This window comes from Pinus tabuliformis, chromosome J, assembly GCF_031772625.1.
Source record: "Pinus tabuliformis cultivar Carrire ecotype Pingquan chromosome J, CPIR1, whole genome shotgun sequence".
Classification (NCBI taxonomy): Eukaryota; Viridiplantae; Streptophyta; class Pinopsida; order Pinales; family Pinaceae; genus Pinus; species Pinus tabuliformis.
Genome location: NC_142295.1, coordinates 1169952150 through 1169958670, shown reverse-complemented (window position 1 = coordinate 1169958670; position 6521 = coordinate 1169952150).

Below are 6521 nucleotides of genomic sequence, written 5' to 3'. Positions count from 1 at the left end.
CTTTCATTCACTAAAAGAAACTAAATCAAAACAAAGTTCAAGAAAGCAAAACCATGTTTTTCAAGAAGTTTTCTTCAAAAGAAAAAGCAAAACGTCTTTTCAAAAGTGCTCTCATCAAGACTGAAACTTTGTGATTGAAAAATTGGCAATAAAACACTTTGCAAGCTGACAACACAACATGGATGAAAACTCAACAAAAAAATGTGTTTCAAGATGCTCTTAACAATCAAAAGCAGCAATAAGAGCTTGGCAACAAAGACCAAAAGAGCAAAAAGACAATTTCCAAGAAAGTGTCAATCAACAACTTTCGGAAAGCAAGAAAAGTAGATGGTATCAAAAATGTAGTTTCGACAAGCAAACAAAAAGGTCACCAAAATAAGATTTGACACAAAGATTGAGATCAATCTTCCTGCTCTGAGGAATCAGAGCAGCCAAGATTCCTGGCAAGAAATCTTTCATGCTTAAACAAAAACGATGACGCTTGCAAAAACAAATAAGACACACTTTCCATAATCAAAGAGAATTTGAAATCAGATACTTGCTATAAAACTAATGACTGACACAGAAAAGTAATTGTTCAGGATTGAATCAAACCAGCAAATAGACCTTTAGAAGCAAAAAGATTTGAAAAATCTTGAAAATTACAAGATATACGTGACTGTGTTAGTGCACAGATGCATGTATACGCGACTAAGCCTAAGGAAACATGCGTATATACGCTTCTGTAAACTGGAAAAAAAAAAAAACGTATATAAAAGATTTCAAGAAAAAACCAAAAACAGTCTGAAGAAACTGATCAAACTTACAATTCAAGTTCTCACAAGAACAGACTACACAGTAACAGCAAGCAAACAGACAGCTGAGCCCTGATTGGCTTGAATAAACCCAAACTAGGAACAATAATACTGTTGTCCCCTGCGAAGTCACCAATTCTGTTAAGGGATAAATTCCCCTAGGGTCTTTGGGTTGATACCCTAGCAAATCAGAGGTTATTTACAGAGAAAAACACACATTCCATACAACCATGATGCTAATATAAACAAACTATACGAAAAAGGGGTGCACCTGAGGGTCCTTCGTTTGAGAAGATCCAATTAGAGTCCAAATCATCTTTGAGTTCCTTTTAGTCCTTCAACCTGCAAAACAAACAATTCCAGAAAGTACAGCAGTATATTGACCAAGCATCATAAAGAAATCATCTTCATAACATAAGGAAAGGTAGTTAGTTATATGATTAGAAACAACCATTCACATATGAATTATAACATTGACATCATGAACATGAAGAATATTTATATCAGGAACAAGACAATTGTTTCTTTTACTATAAATAACTAAAGTACAGAAAGGAATGATTTCACCTGATTCATCCTTTCACAGACTCCAAGCGGAACTATCCTCCAGATCCGTCCAGTCTCAAGCCTTCAACAAACTCCTTCCATGACTCACTCCATGATCTCTCAAGTAGAAAGACATCATCACACAAGGAAACAAGGGTTTCCTACAAATGGGGGAAGTGTTGGAAGCACAAGGATCTTCAGACCTGGTCAGGAAAAATCTCAGTAGAGTGATATTTCTCTCTATTCTCTCCTCCCTTAGGACTTCCCATTGAAGCCTTTTTATACTTCTCCTAAAGTAGTTTTTTAGTTGGGAATTCGTTGGGAACAATTGGGCCATGGGCACTAATAGGTAATCAGTAGGTAAAACCCACGATCTCGGCCCGAAATTAAGGAGCTTTAATTTTTTTAAGTGTTTTAAGACATATACGCGGGTTGGGTATACATAGACCCGCGTACACACGCGTTTAGCTCAGGGAAATGTCACGTATAGGGAGTAAAACACTATTTTTTGAATATTTGGACCAGGTTTGGAAGGAGGGGTTGCCCTAGGCCATGAGTGCAACATCACAAACATCAAGAGCGAGGTTTGGAGCTATAACAAACATGTGACCTTTGTGGTTTTTATCCTCATAAGAGCGATGGTGCTCAAATTAGGGTCAAAGACCTATTTCCTTTAGGGGAAGCTCAACGAATTTTCCAATCAATGTCTTAGGAAGGCTCTGAACTACATATATTGATGAGTACACTACATTATGGTCATGTTTTGGGCACTTCAAGACAGGGAAGTGTAGGGGGTGTGACAAAATATTGTGTAATAGATGCCTCCTAAAGGATAAAGGTAGAACGAGCAGTGATGGCTGAGATGCTTTGCGAGATTATTGCATGGACGAGGACACACACTATCATGAGACCTATAAATCAAGGATGCATATACATATACATATCTAAGATCAAAACATGAATCCATGGCACAGGCACAACCATCCAGATGATGAAGACTAAATAAAATATCCATGGCAAGGGCGCAACCATCCAGATAAAAAGGATCATCATGAATATAAAGTCTCATCGTATGGTCACAACCATCTGTATAGTAGAAACATGAGTACAATCATGAATAACATAAAACTCCATGCAACCTGAGCCATAACAAACAAGACTCAGGGTCTTGCGCTCCATCCTGACATGATCAATATACGAATTCCAGCATGCGAATAAACATGCTGAAGTCAAAGATGCTAGAAAACCACCTGATTACTGGCCAATGATGTGGATCATTAATAGGTACAAGAGAAACCACCAATATTGACAATGGCTCTTAAGGTACAATAGTACAATCCATGAATTTCTTAATAACGTTGAGGTCGAACACTTGTGGAATCACCTGATCGAAAGCCAATAATGAAGAAATGTTGTCGGATGTGAAGAACTAGTCATTAAGGCATGCCAGCTCTAAGGTACTGAAAGGGAGTTCCTAAGTAATCCTCCGAGATAATGAGCTGAGGTTGATAGGAGGTGACTTGTCGAAGGAGGGCAATGATGAATCCCCCATCATCGACATGAAACAAGGAATAAAGTGGTGTGATATTTAGAACTGTAGTAATGACTCAAAAAATGTATAGGTAAATAACTGCAGATTGGACTTCTCTTGAACATATTGATGACACGACTCTGGAGTGTGGCAGCATCTGACTCAACATGGGACTAAAGGTCATGATGACAGTGTGGAATAGTCAAACGAGAGGAAAAATGGATCACCCAAACCCAGGAGGACAAGTGACTGAGTGAGGATATCCTAAGCCCGACACAAGAGAAAAAGAGTGTCATGTTCAAGAGCAACATGCTGCCTATACAAAGGATGTCTCATCTTCATTACTTCCCACTATTTAGAGTGAGTACCTCTTTATTTTTACACAAGCTTGAAGAGCATACTATATTCTTATCGTATAAGTTCATCCTTCAGAAGATTCCATCCTAGTAAGTTTTACGAATGTTTCCAGGAAAACTAGTGTCTTTTCGATCTGCTAGTCCCACTAGGATTGGTAGCTATACTAGAAACAAGAAATCAAAGTAATTTTGGATTTCTTTTATGTATGATAGATAAGAGAGAAGCAAAGAGACCAACCTGGATCTTCTGCTTGACTCTTTGCTTGACTTCTCTCTCCATTGATAGAGCTTGCACCTCTTCTCCTACTTATCTCGCTCAATGAATACCTGTAGAGACAAAGTAACAAACACCATCAAAGCATCTCGATCTATTATATCATAAACAATGCAAACTCAAAAATACATTGAACATACAATAGCATTCACGAATAACAACATTCACAAATACACAATTGTATGGAGGAAAACTCAAAGAACTTTATTAATAGTAGAAGGGAGAATTACAACCCAGTTGTCTGATCCAACATCATCCTCCCAGCATCAAAGCCCTCTTCACCTCATGAAAAGCAAAATCACCCAACAATACAATGCTCTTTCTCAAAGACAAACTATCATCACTTCCTTACAAATTACAAAATTCTAACCTCTAGATCTCTCAGATGAGGGATCCATTTATAGATGTCTGCAAGGGTGTGAGTCATCTCTGGGTTTTTGATTAGTGTTATTCCACTTGTTTTTCTTGGTTCCACTTGGATATTTCTTGGATCTCTTACTCATCCCTCGGCGAATTCAGAGAGGCAAGTGTCATAGGAGAAGTTTCTGGAAGATTCCATGAGCATCCACTTAGCAAACTATCTCGAACATTTGTCCATCCTTGCTTATCACACCCTAAAAAAAGCGTCTTTAGTATGCATTGCACCTAGCTAGTGTAGAAGTCAGTATGCATCGCACCTTGACTGTGGGGCAGTGAGTATGGTCTAGTTTTGGCCAGTTCTGAGTGGTTTTTCAGGTGGAACTTTTGGGGAATGATATAATCAGTTGACCTTTAGGGGTTAAAGAGCCCTTGGTTTATCGACATATAAGATTGGGGTTGCAGTGCCCAAATATGTCTGTAACAGTTGCCCCCTAAAGCATGAAGTCGTAAATCTTTTGATGTAGGGTGAAATGCTTTATCATGAGGATCCGAGGTATTCGAACTGCAAGGTGACCTATATAAGATACAATACAATATATCATCATCATATTATTTTTATGATCTAGCTGAGATGGGCATTCCCATGCTCAGCTTTATAAATTCATTTTCATGTACATAAGACAAATAATTGTCTGTAGTTGCAGACTGGTTCTTCATATGAAGAGTCATCTTCCCTAGCTTAGATGACTATCTGTGCGGCTTCTGTGTACATTTGATGTCTTTATATCCCTGAATATATCGTAGCCTGGATGGATGAAACTAGATCCGGGGTCTTCAAACTCGTTCAATCGTCGCCCGATGTACAAGTCAATCCATGTGAAAAGATGTCCTGCAGTCCAACATGGAAAGACACCGCCTGATTACCAGCCAATAATGTAAGTTGTTAACAGGTGCGAGAGGAATCACTGATAATGATAATTACCCTCAAGGTACTATAGTACAATTAACATGATGTGAATATTTGATCCGATGTCAAACACCATGCAAAATATTTCAGTTGAAGGCCATTAATGTAAACCTATCGCTGGAAGTGAGAAACTTGCCATTGAGGCATGCAAGCTTCAAAGTACTGAAAGGGTTGTTTCTAAGTCAACTTCTTGGATAATAAGATGATGTCGACAAGAATTGACTCGTCGTAGGAGGGCCTTAATTTATCCCCCATCTATGACATGAAACGAAGCAAATGATTTTCTGGAGGTGAAAACAATCGACGACACAAGGTTCAGGAATGGTAGTCATGAAAAATGGAGATTGAAGGTGTTGCAGTGGATGAGGCATTGACTGGATGGTGAATTCTCTGAATTACCTCTCTTGAACATATCGGCGACACTAAGATGGATTGGTAGTGTTAACCCCAAAATATGGATGGTATTGAGGACTAATGGTGATATGACTGGTGAACAGAATAATCCAACCCGACTCAATCATGGTGATGGAGTGAAAGTGTCATATTCCAGAACGACCTGCTACCATAAAATTCTTCAAGTTTTCTTCCCTTTTTCCCCAGTCATTGCTGACCAGTACCTCTTTATTTTTCTCAAGCTTGAGGAGGATAACATATGCTTGTTCTATAATTTTCCCTTTGGGCAAACCTGTCACTATGTTTTAACAAGTCTAACGACACTGAAACTTGTTCTTGTTTGGGTGGACAAGTTTGTCGCTATTGTTTTAATGAGTTTGATGACAAAGACAACTCGGTCCTTCTCATGTTTAGAGAGTTTGAAAAGGGACAAAAAGAAAACTCCAGCAGTTATTTTTCGTAGCATAATCCCTTAAGTCTGAAAAAGATTAAAATAATACAAAAGGGATGACTTTTCCGATCACTTTAGCGAGCCGAAAAGGACAAGTGTTCGAACATTTTCATGTGATAATCCCTTAGGTCTGAAAAGTTTAAAATATACAAGAGGGATGGTGCTTCCAATCACTTTAGTGAGTTGCAGAGGCCAATTGCTTGACAATGTTTTCATATTTAGTGAGTCTAAAAAGGGTTTAAAGTGGACTTGTTTTTTGAGGAACGAGTGGTATCCGGGGTAGCAACTGGTTCCGAGTAATCTTGGAACTTCTCAAAACATGGTGATGTGAAGAGGGTGGCTAACAAGACCACTCGTCACAGTTGTTCCTCAAAGTGGTAAACAACCAAGTGGAAGCATATGATCAGCCAAATGGTTGGAGGTGATGGAGGGAACACAACCAAGGTTCAAATAGCTGATATAATTGCGATCACAAGGGTTATTTACCGAAGGTGGGTTTATTTTTTAACAAGCTTGAACTCTGGGGGAACATATGCTCAGTTGGCAGTTTTATTTTTTAACGAGCTTGAACCTTATGGAAACATTGCTCATATTAGTGGTCAGAAATGTTCAAATCACCATTTAGCACATTAGATTCTTTCATAGGTCGTTCAACCTACTCCATCACTCCATCAAATTAATTAGAAATACATATATATGCATGATAAATGAATGAAAACTAACATTTTACTTGAAGTACGTGAATAGTAAACATAAAAAGTAGCTTTACCTTTCATTTTCATTATTTTATTTCGAATTTGGTATTTTGGAGCTCTGGAGTGGTCTTCCCACTCAATTTTCACCATCTGA